The 16,602-nt window shown below is 39.9% G+C and overlaps 1 protein-coding gene across 1 annotated transcript in view; it reads right to left on the reverse strand.

Annotated features, from left to right (window-relative positions):
• The window catches only part of Cpvl (carboxypeptidase vitellogenic like), a 108,012-nt gene that overhangs the window by 26,774 nt on the left and 64,636 nt on the right, over positions 1–16,602 (reverse strand). The gene's annotated exons all lie outside the window — the stretch shown is intronic.

A 16,602-nucleotide genomic window follows, 5' to 3' on the forward strand; every position in this document is an offset into this window, starting at 1 on the left:
AGACCACGTGTACCTGTGTCTGTATGTGTGTGTATCTGGGCTTCACATGGATGTCCAGTTCAACGACAACGACTGTGATTATGTTTAGTGGAACTAAGGAATACTGCACCCTGGGATTTCACGCGGCCTGTGTTTCATTAATCACTTTCAGGCACTGCTGGAGCTGCAAACTGGGCTTTTTCTCGGGTGCTGCTGATCAGTGTTGCTCTGTCTTCCTACCTCGATTGAGTTCCTTAGCAACTGTGATTCTTGGAAGCAGACAGATGCAGGTGCCTCAGCTCTTGTTACTTGCTGGAGGCAGTGATGCCCGCCATGTGGTTTCTCAGACTTCCTCTTGTTAAATAAGATGCCATTTGCCCACAGTGGGGACTGTCCTTTCTTCCTAGAAGGCAATTTCCCCCTGAGCTGATGGACAATATAGGAAAAACAATGCTGAGGCACTGCTACTCTTTTCTTCCCAATTTTTAACTTGTGTGTGAAACTGACTTACAAGTACTGAGACTCTCTGGCCCAGCAATCTCAGTTGTGGAGTGTACTCTATGCAAATAAGCTCAAAGGAATGAATGAAATTTCTATATTCACTGAGTCTTATTATAATCGAGAACTCAAAACACAATCTGAAAGTCCTGTAATTGGTGAAGAGTTAAATACATAGGAGTTCTATGGGATGCTGTAAAGCCATTTAAAACATTTAATGGAGTCACGCCACGATGCAGGAGATGGCTTGTCATATAATGTTAAGTATGAACCCTGAAATTCAAATACAAGGCCTATCACGATTATAAACATAAAACAGGTGGACACATTCACATACATGGAATGGAAAGTTTGATAATGTTAATACAGTTGGTTAATTTAGATGGTAAAAATCGGAGTCCTTTCCCCCCTTTGTTTCTTATTCTTCTTACGCTATTGACACTCTACTCAACAAAGAGGTTTCCCTCAACTCCATTCAACCTTTGAAGTATCTGGAGGCTTTGGAAGAATCCTCAAATTGGATATCAAATGTTTCACTGCATATGTTTCCATCTCTGCCTTCATGGCACAGGCTTCTTAAAAGGCTTAAGCATAATTAAAAAGCCAGGACTTTACACACCCCAAATCCTCAAGCAGCGGCGAGACAGGATTCAGGCTAAGATGAAAGAGTCCTGGGCCTCTCCTGCAGGAACTTGGGGCCTTTCATGTTCCTCAGTCACATCACCACCCCCACCCTCCTCCACAGAAACCCAAGGGAAAAAAATCCTGATAGATTTAAATCCTCTTTTAAAAAAATTCAAGTCAACTACAACAATAAAATATTTGCATTGTTTATACAAAGAAAAAGTGGGCCTCAAAGACCTTGAGTCTTTATTTCTGGCCTATGCAAAACCTCTACAGCTGCGTTGGCCAAAAGTATGGAAACAATTATATATGATGGGTACCAGCGAACAAGGCTTAAATACTTCAACATTCTAGGAAGGCCTGTTTATAGCTGATTAACAAAGATAATCCTGTATAAACTAACTCCTCTTTTAGAAATCAATGAAAAGATGCTGATTAACTAGCAAATACACAAGTGCAACTATTTATTTTTGCTCTCCATGGCCCCATATGCAGCTTGCATCTGCTCCCAGAAGTGTTTCTTGCAGCTACCTTTACTATCATCACTTTCTTTCATTCTTTTGGCACAATAGTGAAATCCACAGATTATGGTAAAAATGGGCTTCAATGTACGGTTTATAGTATATGTTTCCTGAACTGGAAACCCAACCTTGAGCAGTTTCCCTTCTTATTCAATACTCCTCATAAATAAGAGCGCAAGTCTGTGGAACAAGGCAGTGAAGAACTGAACTTGTAATCTGGCTTGTGCAATGTGCAGAGGGAGGTAAATGGAACTACTGTGGGAGGTAAATGGAACTCCTTCCTTTGCAAAGCAAAGAAAACATTTTTTAACTTCTAAGGAGCACATAAGCCCAATGCAACAGGAAGGAAATCAGATTAATGATTATGATGGCTAATCTTGGTTGCCAACTTGATTGGATGAAAAGATGCCTAGAAAGCTGGTAAAGCACACTTCTGGATGTGTCTGCAAAGGTCCTTCCAGAGGCAGTTGGCATGTGGGTCAGTGGACTGCGTGGGGAGACCTGTCCTGGAGATGAGGTGCACCATCCAATCGGCTGGGGTCCCAGATGAAACAAAGGAGCAGGAGAGGAAGTGTGCTGTGTGCAGGCTCCGCCCTTCTTTGGCAGGTACATTTTGTGGCTGCATCTTCCATGGGCAGCAGACTACATCAGACTCCAGATTCTTCAGCCTTAGAATGGGGAAATTGTGCCACCAGCTCTCCAGGGGGCTTCCAGCCTTCAGCCTCCAGCTGATGCTGCATCACTCATCCCTCTTATTCTGAGGCTTCCAGCCTCTGAGACTCAGCAGCTACTAGTTTCCTAGCTCTTCAACCTACAGCCAGCCATGGTGGGACTATTCAGCCTCTGATCATGTAGGCCAACCTGATAAAGTCCCTTCTATAATCATATATATGCTCTTGGCTCTGTTACCCTGAAGAACCCTGACAAACATAATGATCAAGCAAAATGATTTTAGACCTGGTATTACAGGTGGCCAGCTTTCAATGTAAGATTCCCAGAGCTTTTATTTTATCTTTAAATTCATTTATTTTTTTAGTACTAACCCAGGGCCTGTTTACCATTGAGCCACATCTCCAACTCTTTTTATTTTGAGACAGGGTCTCATAAGTTGCTGAGGGCTTCTCTCACTTGCCTCAGCCTCCCAAGCTGTTGGGAATACAGGCGTGCACCACTGCACCTGGCCCCAGAGCTTTTAATTTTATCTAAGTGTCATATATACTCCTATATGCCCCCACAGAAATATTCAATTGTGTGCCTCTGGAGTGGAAGAATGGGTGAGATATCCCAGGATCCAGTGCCTCTGAGCTGAAGTGGCATGGCATTGTAGATGTGGTCCTGAAGCCAAGGACACATGCTGGCAATTCACACCCTGAGTCAGAGAAGGTCCAGGTCAGCACCTAAGCCCAACATGTTGGCCAACCACTAAAGATGGGCACCTCACTCGCACCAACTCTCACAGTTCACCTGGACTGAGGAGTTTATCAGGATGCAGGACTTTCAGTAGTAAAACTAGAACAATCTGGGGAAAATCTACCCTTGAGGCTTGTTGGCAATTTTTAAAAAAATATTTAGGTATAGATGGACACAACAGAATGCCTTTATTTTTATGTGGTGCTAAGGATTGAACCCAGGTCCTGCCCGTGCTAGGCGAGTGCTCTACCACTGAGCCACAATCCCACCCCCTTGGCATTTTTAATGACAAGGTCTACAGGCAGAGATGAATACAGCTTTTAGCTACACTTGCCTTACCAGTGGTATCTGAACAACAACAAGAAGCAAGCAAATGAAGGGCTGGTTGGAGGTGTTCCCAGTGACCTACCAGACAGAGTCCTGAATACCCTCTTTCCTCGCTTTCCTTCCTGGTTAGCTCTGGGGATCCAGCCAAGGAGCCAAGGCATTCCTTTGTAAGAACTTTCTTTGTGAGAGGGCTGGGTGCTTAGCCCATTGAAACTGATGGTTATGCAAAAATGCTTATTTTATTAAAAAAACAATGGAAACCTGTGATTCTACTTGTTTGAACTCTATAATTACCACATTTTAAAAAACATTCTTCAAACTTGGGGCGAAATACATCAAAATACTAGCAGTTATGGTATTTAAAGAGTAGTTGATTTGTTTTAGTTTCACTATTGTCTGGGAGTTTTTTTGTTTTGTTTTGTCAATGTGGTTAGGATGCTTTAATAAGGAAAAAAATTGCAAAACCAACAATAACATTAAGAGGTTGGGCGCCTCAGTTTGACAAAAGATGAGTCTTAGGGGGGGAATAACATGGAAAAATTCAAAAACTACCAGCTCTCAATTTTTAATAACAATTAGGTAAAAAGCTTGACTTTTATTTATAGACCATCTTAAAAAACTCATCCCAGATCCAAGTATTTATGAGAGATGGCATTAGGTGATTTGGATCACAAGCATCTTTTTTTTCCTTTTATAAAAGGCAGAGATAAGGAAAGAATTTTTATTTTTATTTTTTAACTCTTCAAAGTGCTTTCCTGAACACGTCTTTATTCTCACACTCCTCCACGAGGCAGGGATGAAAGGGACCACAATTGCTACTAAGGAAACTTTGATGCTCTGAGTCCTGGACCCTGGACTTCCAAACTTCCACCTACAGCTCCTTCAGAAAGAGGCTCCATTCTTTCAAACCAACATGTACTTACTGATTTTCACAACTAAATGTTTATTGCTACCAAAAGCCTCTGGAAACTAAGTTGGCTGAGTATGAGACATGGTTCCTATCTCCAGTTCTGGACTAACCTTGTCTGTTTGTCCAACTCTGCTGACATCTCTCATTTTTCACTTAGGTTCTATGGACAAAGATTATATAAAGGTATTATTCACTCTCTGACTTCACTGGGCCTGTATTTCCACCCAGCAAAATGGGCAGATATTGTACACTAGCTGTCCCCCTTGGACATGGCCCCAGTCTTCCCTAGTGTCCTCACACACTACAGAGTATGCTGCGGTTACCATTTATTCAACATCTGTGCTATTGTTTTTCTTAGAAGAGAAAAATATTTTTTTTGTACCCACATCTCTGTCATGGGTTAAAAAAAAAAAGGAAGATCAATAGGTCTCGATCCAACTCTGTTCATTTATTTTATTTCCTTCCTGGACCTGAAGGCCGTGAGTGTCACTTCCATCTGAAATGCAAGGGAAGCCGCCTTTCATCTGAGTTGGCCAAGAATGCATGCTTGCTTAGGTATGCAGTGTGCTTGTTTATTTGTTTGCTTGTTTAATCAACTCATGGGAAATAAAACAAATATTTATGGATAACCTAGGGACAAAGCCACCAGAGAAGAGATATGAGAAGAAGTGACCTTTGTCTTTCTCAGGCTGCAGATTTTTAAAAAAGAAAAAAAAAAAACTTTTCTAAACAGTAGACACTCAGAAGAAAAAAGGAAACTTTGCTTGTTCATTCTTGAAATGTTTCTTAGAAAAAGGACCAAGAAAAGTCACTTTCTATTAAACACTTAGAAAAACCTAGTCATTTTCACAACTCAAACTATAAACATTTCAGGTTCTAGATAGACATAAAACAGCAGTTTATTCATGGATTTAACTCTCTCACCAAGAAAACCTCTCCCTGGAATAGATCTAAGGAGAAGGAGCAGATGAGGATGAGTCAGGGTGTACGCCTCTGAAGGGTCACTGTTTCCAAGGCAGGTAGAGAGCACCCAATAGTGTTGACACAGAGGAGGATCCTGCACACCCACCTAGAGAGACTCTATGCCCACTAAACTTGGATTTTCACTTCAAACAAGTTAAGGAGTGCCACCAGATACTCAAAGGTTAAAAAAAAAAAAAAGGACATGCATGATTTTTAACAAGAGCCTATACAGCCTGGATAAAGGGGTTTAGGACAGGATTGCACATAAATGCATTTTGATATATTTTCATTGTTACCAGTATTAAAACATAAGATTGAAGATAAACCATGTCAGGTCTGCTTACAGATCTAAACTTTACCTATCTTTTTTTGTCGTTGTTAAATGAAACAAAATACAACATGCATTACTGACAGAGAACACAAACTTTTTCTCCTTATGCTCCGAGAATACTCCTCCACTTATTAGGAAAATTACAGAAAGTGCTTCAGGAGGTAGCCTCTGTCTCTCTGTATACACAGGAAAGCAAATTGTGCTTTTGTGAGAAGCCTGAATTTTTGTTGTTGAGTTTTCAGTCGAAAGATTTATGCTTATATTTTGGCCCATTTACAATACATCATAATACTTTGCAGACAACGTTATGCTCTTTCCCCCATGATCTAGTGACCTTAATCTCTAACATTTTGTGGTTTCCTGTTTGGGGAAATGATTGAACAGCAGCCTAAGCTATTTCAGGCTGCATGGCATTCCCAGTTGGCCTCTATCTGTCTTACTTTTGAATGTTCTCCTGTTCCCTAATCAAAAAAAAGAATTTTTTTTAAAAAAGAAACTTTCCCTGCAGATGCTAAATCAATGAAACTCCTACAACACAGTCCTCCACACTTCCTCTGCTGACTGCTTTACTTATCATTCTTCTATTACAAACTCCAATGGAGCCAGGAGATTTTTCTGCTTGAAGCAATTAGCATGACCCACCGGTGCCTTTCCTCTGAACAGAAGAGAATTGATTTCACTAATATTCCACTTCACAAATGATAATTCTCCAGGGTTTCCCAAAAGCTCACTGGCAAAAGAACTTTAAATCAGCTGAATAGAACATTTTAGCAACGTTCCTGACTGAAGGCAGAATTTTGACCCTTCCTTGGACAAGGTCTTCCTTGCCCAAGACTCAAACCTTTGACCTTCCTTCTTCTGGTGATTTGGCAGGGATTTGCAGATGTAGTACTCAGGAAGCCTGAGTCCCCAGGGCTGTTTGGAGAAGACTGGAGTAGAAAAAATTATGCAATGACTACATAAAACAGTAGTTACTTCTGCAACCAAGGTGTTCTTAAAGTGAGATATTTTGCTTCCAAGTTTAAGCAAAAGGGAAGATAAGGCAAGAGGGAAAATGACAGAGAATAAATAACCTCAATGTACCTGCCACATCTCTACCAGGTGGTTGTGCCAACCTGTATGGAGAAAAATGGAAGTACATTAATAAGTTTGAGTGGGCGTCCAGGGATGATACAAATAATGCCTTTTAGCCAAAAGAATTATGTCTACTTTCTTTTTTTTTTTGGTACCAGGGATTGAACTCAGGGGTGCTTATCCACCGAGCCACATCCCAGCCATTTTTATACTTTTTATTTTGAGACAGGGTCTCTTTTTGCCTAGGGCCTCTCCCAGTTGCTGAGGCTGGCTTTGAACTTGTGATCTTTCTGCCTCAGCCTCCCAAGATGCTGGGGTTAGAGGCATGTATCACCACACAAGGCTTATTGCTGCTTTCTTGGAACTTTATGCTAAAACAATTTTAGCTGCTTTTAGAGAGAACAAGAAGCCAATTTGAAAAGGATCCAGAAAGCAAGCACTCTAATCTAGGGATCTTTGAAAGAAAAGTTCAACTACCTGGAACAGCACACTTAAAATGACTTTTAATAATGACCCAGGGTAATATTTTCTCTTTAGTTTGAATATAATAGTCTTGGAGGCCCCACTCCAGGGAGTCTTTAACTCTTCTTCATGTTTCAAGGTCTATTCTCATAGCTTCTGTCCCTCTGATCCCCTCAGTTCTTAAGCATCTCCTCTGACCATCATCAATAACTGGATTATAATGAATTGACAGTACCCCCTCCCCCCACACACACCAGGCAAACCTATTCAAGACAGTATTGTTCTCCTGGTCAATCAGAGGTCAGCTTCAAGGTCACACTCAAGGATCATCTCCAAAGACTATAGTGTACTTGCCACAATGTTATCACCCCACTAAAAGGCTGGGAGGAACCAATTTATGTCTCTTTTCACATCATTAAGTGTTCTTAATTAACAAGCATACATTTGCACACAACCCAAACACCTCGAACAGCCTTATAGAGCAAGGAACAAAAATGGTCTACCGTATACAATCTAGAGTTCCAATCTATACTGTTTGATACAGTGGCTAGTGAGTACTTAAAATGTGTCCAGTCTGAATTAAGATGTGTTATAAATCTAAGATAAACTGATTTGAAGAACTAGTACAAAGTAAGGAATATCAAATACTCCAATAATTTCTTTGTATTGCTTGCAAATTGATGTAATAATATTTTATGTATATAGAATTTAAGGACAATATTAAAAATATTAAATCTTAAAAATATTAAGTATTAAAATTGTTTCTACCTGCTGCTTTTATATTTTTAATAAGCCTCATAGAAATTTCAAAGTCAGGCATGGTAGTGCATGCCTGTAATTCCAGTGGCTCAGGAGGCTGAGGCACAAGGTTTGTGAGTTCAAAGCCAGCCTCGGCAATTTAGTGAGGCCCTAGGCAACTCAGAGAGATCCTGTCTCTAAACAAAATATTAAAAAGGGCTGGGGATATGTCTCAATGTTAAAGCACTCCTAGGTTCAATCCCTGGTACCAAAAAAACCATGAAAATTATATATGTGGCTTGCAATATATTTTTGTTGGACAGCCCTGGTACACCTTGGTATATCCTAGAAAGAATCAGTCTCTTTGTCAACAGTGCCCAAAAGAGAGAGGTAACTTTCAAGGACAGTCACTCTTAGCAGAGCAGTCTGCAGGTCTTGCAGCTGGATTAATGCAACTAGAAAACATGTCACTGTAGAGGAGCAGGAGATGCACCTGTAGCATCTGTCTTACAGGGAAGTAGCCAGGAGCTTTGGGAAATGCCCCTCCCCTTCGCCCTCGCCCTCACCAGCAACTCCCCTTGCCAGCTGTTTGCTCTTATATCACTATCACCATCCCTCAATTTCAAAATATAATAGCAATGCTAGAAATTGAGTGGATTCCCCAAAGATTATTGGAGGGGAGGACAGGAATAATGGCCTGGATGCCTCTTCCCAACTAGAGTTACCCTCAGCACTAGCAAAGAGTAGAGGGCCTTGCTGCAGGAGAACTGCTAAACAACTTGCAAAAGTACATGTAGAAGCTCTCAAAAGGAACAGGGACAGTGGCAGGCGAGGCCCAGAGTGTTCAGTGAGCAGCACATTGGGCAAGGTGCATTCAGTCCACTGTATATCTGGCCCGTGGCATTCCCTTCTCCCATAATGTATTTTCTTTCCAGCTTGAGAAAATACTAGCTGTTTGTGCATGAAGATTACTTTATCTTCCTCTTACAAGAGCACCTGAGAGTGACAGCATGGAGGCACTCATCCAAAGAGCTAGATAAAGCTACACCCAAGAGCCTAATTCCCATCTGTTGTTATCAATCCCAAGACCCCCAGGCAGGTGGGTAGCAGAATTAATGAAAGGTTTCCAATCAGGTCGATTTCATAAAAGAAGGCAGGTGTCTTGTTGCAAAGCTTACTTTTCCTCACCAAATTGAAAAGAGAGAGAAGACTAACTGCTGCTGTGCTCTTTATGTTTTTATCTACACAAGAAAACCTGGTATCAGGTCAGGTGTGACTCTCTGCCTCATTCTCTCAATGACTCCATTCATCAAAGCTTCCCCATTAACTTGCAATTAGGTTTTTTGGTTGTTTGGTTTTTTTCCTTCCCAAAACACAACAACTCCCCCCTGTTTGGAGAATAAAGCATCCTTTTCCCATTTTTTTCCAGTGAATGTCAAATAGGCACAAATGGATGGCACAAATCACTGTAACAATTATGGGGACTCTCAGGAGTCTGAAGAAACAGACTGAATACACACAGTGACAAGTGTGCTGGGGGCGGGGCAGGGAAATCAAGACAGAGAGGTGAGGGATACCTACCTAGAGAGCTTTCTGAATGCTTCATTGAAGCTTCCAGCTTTTGTTCAGTTATGTGTCACTCAGCAATCCTATGCAGTTGTGTTGACTGCTCCCCAACAAGACTTGGGAACAATAATCATAACAACAACAGCAACAATAATTATAATAATAAGCAAATAGATGGCACAATCACCTCGTGGAAGGGGTGTGGTGGGACAATTTCTACATTATAGACCAGTCATATCCAAAGATGAGATACTAGGAAGAGCCTAGAAGTCCTAATCGTGGCTCCCTTAGGCAATTAACTATAGAATGCTGTTTTCTCTTTTTGACCAAGAGATCAGGGCCCATTGCCACGGAATAAGTCATTCATTCTCAGATAGAAGAAGAGGAAACTATCATGAAAAGAACACTGGACTTGGAGTCAGACTAAGAGGCAAATGTTTTAAATGATGATGGTGATGACAATGACTAGCGGCAGGGAGAAGCCTGGCTTTGCATTCTGACTGTCCTGTCTGACTTGTGACCCTCTAACATAAATAGACTAAATCAGCATCCCAGGCCCAATACATACATTAAACATGAGTAAAGTTTGAGTAAAATTTATTATTTCCTTTTTTTCAAGAATTATAAGCTAGAATTTTACTTTATCCTTCCATACCCCCAAGGATGGTGGTAGGCCCACACTGCTTTGAGACCACTGATTCCCAGTGGTCTAGACCTTTAGAACATTCCTGTGTTCTTTTTGCATCTGATCCAGTTAAACTATGACACAATGAAAAAAGGCCCAGTACAGACTACACTGTGGTGACATTTATTGCATAATAAATTCTACTAAATGTATCCAGGGAGGAACGGTCCCTCCAACCTTTCCCAATTTTTATATTTTCAATGTAAAGTCAACTGATGGAACTGCCTGTGTTTCAAGGCAGTTGGATTTCATAGCAAGTGGATTTAAATATGTATTTCTTAGCTTATTGATTTTTAGTTCTCTGGAATCTCAAAAACAAATGGTATTGTCATTTATTATCTCTCTCTCTCTCCAAACCATCCTTACTCACCCTACCATACTTGTATGACTCCAGATTAAATTCTACTTTTCCTGCTGTCATAAATCACAGCATACTTTTTAATGTTTTGAGCAGGAGTACTTCAAACAACAAAATAAAGCCCTTGAAATTATAATGGTGTTTACCAAGCAAAACAATGTGAAACAAAATAAGTCGTGGGGTAGAACATCTTATCGAATGGCTTAATGAAAGAAGAGAAGATAAAAATATGCACTGGCTTTCATTTTCAATGTTCCTCGGTATAAATCTGAAAAACAAACAGGAAATCAAACTCCTTCAAAATTTATGGATCTTCTCTTTTTCCTTTATTCATTAAAAGGCTTAATTTTTTTAAAATTTAAAGCCTAGAAGAAGTACGCTTCATAAAAAATAATTAACACTACTGTTGTACTTGAGTTATAACAAAAATAAATAGGAACTCAACAAGGACCTCTACAGTATAAACTGGTTTTCAAATGTACACTATTTTTATTTGCCTGTGAAGCAGCAGCTACTTATCAACAGGCTAAAATGACATAAAACAAATGTCCCAGGTTGAGCTTCCCTGTTCTCAACCATGCTTCATTGGGCACAACTTTCTCCTCCCAGAAGTTTCCCATGGAACAGTACTGGCATTGCCCCCAAGGTCTTCACAGGGCTTGGGGAAAAAGTGTAAGCAAAAGTTCAGGATCAGTAAAGTCAGACTCTTCCTTTGTGGCTGGGGAGAAGCACGGGTCCAACTAACAGTTGAAGAATTAGTCTCATTTAAGTGTTGAATTATTCTTAGAATGCTAGGCATTTATCAAATTTGGCTTTCAGGCCACTGGTACATTAACATTTTACCATCAGAAGATGTTCATAAGGAAAATGCCACAAGCAATTAGAATGACTGCTAAAATGAGTTGAAATTACTAGAAATATCTGCCTTTCAAACTTCTAAGGCATAGCCATTAATCAAGAAGTTCCCATTCCTAAATGAAGATCTTTTGATAGCCTCGGCTGAGTAAATAAAACTCTAATGACCTGGGTGTTAAGATTTCAGTCTGGTAGTGAAGCTGAGGAAAGTTAAGATCCTGAATTCTGAAGATGCAATTAGGTGGAATTTAATGAGCTGTAGAATGATAAGTGACAGGGAAATGTAACTTTATATTTACAATTTCCTGACTACATGAACTTTTAAACACAGCATACTGAGTCCTTTCCCGGGGCCACTGAACCTTTGAAAGCATAAGCATGTGTCAGTAAGAATTAGCATTTGGTGATGGTAGCCTCGAAAACTGCAGTAGCATTCCAGACAACTCTGTAATAGGAGTGACATCAAATCCAAGAGCACTGCATGGCTTTGAATCCAAATGGCTTTTTGGTATATAGCTATGGCTCTTATTTGTTGAAATAATGGTTTCAAACAGGAAATACACACACACACACACACACACACACACACACACACACACAGAATCATGAACACATAGTCTTTGAAAATAAATTCCATATACTTTTTAGGAAACCAAGAACCATGACCAGAAAAAATGGAAGTTGAAAACACGTTCTGCATCTTAAAAAAAAGAAGAATAAGAAGAACAATAAAACTCTTTTATCACAAAGGACTAAGGGACCAGGGGACCTTACAAAGAGAAATTTCAAAGCCAATAGCTCTTAAGAGTATGGACTGTGTTTTCAAGATTATTAAGATGCTCTTTCCATCCACCACCAAATTTTACTACTTTAAAAATCAAGATATATTCTTATGAAGAACAGAAGAGCGTACTTATACTTGATTTTTTAAAATACTGATAAAAAGAAGAAGGAGCATAATATAGAAATAAAAGCAATAGTGATTAAGGAGGTGAATTATGTGCACTTATTATGATTGAATATATTTACTGCAAAGACAGCTTATTGTAGAAATAGACAGGCATTTTATTTATTTCTGTTAGCTCTGTCTTTTCTTTCCCTCTTTTCCTCCCTTCTTTTTCTTTTCTTCCAATTTCACTGTACAGTGCAATATGCTACTTGCTATCCTAGGCAACTCAATCAGCACCTTTGGTGGAAAGGGCCCTAATTAGCTGTCTTTAAAACTCCCTAGGTGCTTCTACTGCAAAAGGAGCCAGAAGAACCACAACTGTGGTGAATTACATTTTCAGTATGACAAGAAAAAGAAGCAAAAGGAAGGAAATCGTATTAAGCAATGTCAATTCTCTGTCAAGGCTTTTATCATTTTATTACAATGCCAAGTCTTCCATTTATTAAAGATTATTGAGTGTCTTCAATGTACCAGATTCTGTGCTAGTCCATCGATACAGAGTGGTGAACAAGACAGGTAAGATAGATGCCCTTGAAATGTTTATGCTTAAGATACATAGAATTTGGGGGATTAGAAAATAAAAGGGAGACTGGGGTTGTGGCTCAGTGGTAGAGCACTCGCTTAGCACATGTGAGGCCTTGGGTTCAATCCTCTGCACCACATAAAAATAAATAAAATAAAAGTATTGTGTCCAACTACAACTAAAATAAATAAATAAATATTTTTTGAAAAGGGAAACTTCAAGTTCCAAATAGATTGATTTCTGATACTGAATGCACTTCAACCCAGCCACCAAGGAGATGTAAAAATATATCATGGGCCAGGTCCATCATGTGGGCATGCCCACCACTAAGCATGAAGAGCCAGACTCAAAAGATTATTTAAGCCCAGTATGGTGGCACATGCCTGTAATCCCAGCGGCTCAGGATGCTGAGACAGGAAGATCTCGAGATCAAAGCCGGCCTCAGAGTCATAGAGGTGCTAAGCAACTCAGGAAGATCCTGTCTCTAAATAAAATACAAAATAGGGATAGGGATGTGGCTCAGTAGTTAAATGCCCCTAAGTTCAATCCCTGATACCAATAATAATGATAATAAAGTTATTTGAGCCATCTGCTATTTTGGATGATGTCATTGTTTTCTATCAGTGAGGAAAAGTGGCAGGATCTGTGAGAGCAGCTCAGTTTCTTTGTCCCCGTCCCCATGCTCACAATTCTTTGTAGGATATTGACAGATGCTCAGGGCATTGCTATATATTAGCAGTCCAAATGCTCACAACAGACCTATGAAATCTCTGTAGATAACCACAACTTGCCTCCTTTAAATTTTTATTATGTATATTTGATGCAGGGAAAAATATATTGTAGCCTATCTGTAAGTTTGGAAGCATAATAATGAATACAACTGCAAATGTACCACCACCTTAAAAATGGCCTGCTACTAACAGCACTGAACCCACCCAGTGTACTTCTACCCTGTCCCCATGCCAATTGCCACACAGAGGTGACCACTGCCTTAGGTTTAGAATTCCCTTCCTTGTGAAAAAACTTTTTAACATAAATATATGCACCTCATAATGGTATATTACGCATGTGCTAGTTTCCATGCATACTTGTGCTTTGTTCACTCCAGACTATATTTCTAAGAATCTTTGTGTTGTTGCATCTAGTTATAGTTTATTAATTTTCACTGATGAAAACTGAGAGCTAAAACTGTCAAACTCCCAGGAGTAAACACAGAACTAAATCCTTGTTAGCTTGGGTTCAGCACTGGTTTCTTAGGTATGACACCAAAATCATAAGCAATGAATGAAAACACAGACAGATAGGACTTTATCAAAATTAAAAACTTATGGTTCTTGCAGGACACCATCTGAAAATGAAAAGACAATCCGGAGAAAGAGGAAAAATATCTGCAAATTACAGGTAAGGGACTTGAATTTGAAACATGTAAACACAACTCAAGAGTTAAAAGATAAATAACCCAATTAATAAAGGGGCAAAAGATATAAAGATGAACAGTGGAAAGATGCATGACATCATTAGCCATCAGGGGAGTGCAAGTCAAAACTCAGCAGGAGGGCACTTTCCCACTCCAAAGATGGATATAATTAAGATGTCAGACAAAACCAAGAGCTCACAAGGACATGGAGAAATGCAAACTCATCCACTGGTGGAGCTGTAAAATGGTACAGCCAATTTGGAAAACAGTTTGGCAGTTCTTCAAAATGTTAACTATAAAGTTAACATATGACCCCCTAATTCTACCTCAAAGTATCTGAAAACAAATGTTTTGACAAAATCTTGTCCATAAATGTTCATAACAACATTATTCATAACAGCCAGATAGTGGAACCAAACTAAGTGTACTTGAACAGATGAATGCATGAACAGAATGTAGTATGGCCATTGAGAGCCACAGCCGAAGGGGCCCCAGCAAACTTCCAGCTGATTGGCTCACCATGGTCCCAGCAAACTTCCAGCTGCCAGCTGATTGGCTCCTCTGCGGTGAGGAGGAGGAGCCAATCTACAGCTTCTGCAATAGCTATCACTGAACTGCTTGCAGAACTTGCCTGGACTATGTATCACTTGTATGCATTGTGAACTATCTGTTGGTGCAGCGACTTGTGGTAGTGTTGGGGTATTTTTGCTGATGGTGTCATTGGTGGTCCAATTTTTCCAAAAGAAGCCGTCAATTGGCTTGGTGTATCCTCCTCCTTTCTGCTTGTGATGGTCGTTCAGCTAAAATTTGGGGGCCAACAGAGGTGAGGCAAAGAACCTCACCCCCCCATGGTACAAAGGCCTATCCACAGGTGTGGCTGTATTCTGGACCAGTAGTCAATGATGGGTAAGATCCAATTGCAATGGTACCAACCTAAGACAGGAGCTGACGCCTTGAGGTCAGCTCATCCGCTGACGGGTAAGGTATGTAGTATTGGACAACCTAAGGCAGGCACGGTCCCTAAGCCACATGCTTGTTGTTTAAACAGAGAGGGGGAGATGTTGAGAGCCACAGCTCAAGGGGCCCCAGCAAACTTCCAGCTGCCAGCTGATTGGCTCCTCTGCAGTGATGCTCATTGGGCTGTTTCCCCGCCCTTTCAGACCACGGAGCTGCTCATTGGGGGACTCTTTTGGCTCCGCCCACATGACCCAGCCAATCGGCCTCAAGAGCAGGAGGAGTGCCTGGGTTGAGAGGCTAATGGGAAGCCAGTGGTGGCAGTTGGGCTCTGAGGGAATTCCTGAAAAGCTCCTGTGGTGCAGCGTGTGTTCTAAAAATAAAGTTCGTTTCTGCTTGATAAGTGGCTGGTGAATTGTGCCCAGCCAGACTGCGGCACATACTAAGAAATATTATTTGGCAAATATTATTTGTTATCCTGTTTAGTACAAGAGCAGAAAGCTTCTTCTAAGTTTTTGGTAGATTTTTATCAGATCAAGGAAGTCCCATATTGAGGTAGGCTGAATGTGCTTGCCCCCACCAAAGACTTCCCTTCCAAAACCCTAGAACATGTGAATGTTGCCTTATATGGCAAAATAGAATAAAATGAAAGACTTTGAAGATGTGATTGCATTAATGATTTGGAGGTGATGTATTATCCTGGATTATCTAGGAGGGCCCTAAACTACAATCACATGTATCCTTATAAAAGGGAGGTAGAACCTAAAAAAAGAGAAGATAATGTGACCCAAAGGGCAGAGTGGAATGATATGACCGTAAGCTAAGGAATGCCAACAGCCACTGGATACTGCAAATATGAAGAAATGGAACCCCAGGAGGAGACTGGTCCTATCAACACCTTGATTTCAGCTCAAGCAAAATTGATTCTGGATTTCTTATCTCCAAAATTTTAAGTTAAAAAAAAATTCTGCTGTTTATCCCAACTTGGTAGTAATTAGTTTTAGTAACTATAGGACATTAATACAGATATTTCTAATTTGTTAAATGTTTATCCAAAAGGGGAACAAATTTTATCAAATACATGTTTTTGTGTCTTTTGAGATAAATGTTTTCTATCTTTTAATAATTTATTGTGGTGAATTACATGATAGACTTTCTCATGGGAAAATATTTTTGCACTTATGGGTTCAACTCAACTTGATCTTTTTTAATCACTAGTAGATTAGGGTTATTAAATAATATGTTTAGGATTTTTACATACATATTCATAAAGAAGATTATTCTAAAGTTTTCTTTTCCATAACTTTTTTATCTGTTTTTAATAATAATGTGACATACTCCTCCTGAACAGTTTGAGGCATTCCCCTCCCCACCTCCACCTTATTCTCTGTATAAGATTGGAATAATACATTTTTGGAAAGTTTGGTGGAATTTAATATACAACCATTTTGGTATGAT

The sequence above is a fragment of the Marmota flaviventris genome, chromosome 1, assembly GCF_047511675.1.
Source record: "Marmota flaviventris isolate mMarFla1 chromosome 1, mMarFla1.hap1, whole genome shotgun sequence".
Taxonomy (NCBI): Eukaryota; Metazoa; Chordata; class Mammalia; order Rodentia; family Sciuridae; genus Marmota; species Marmota flaviventris.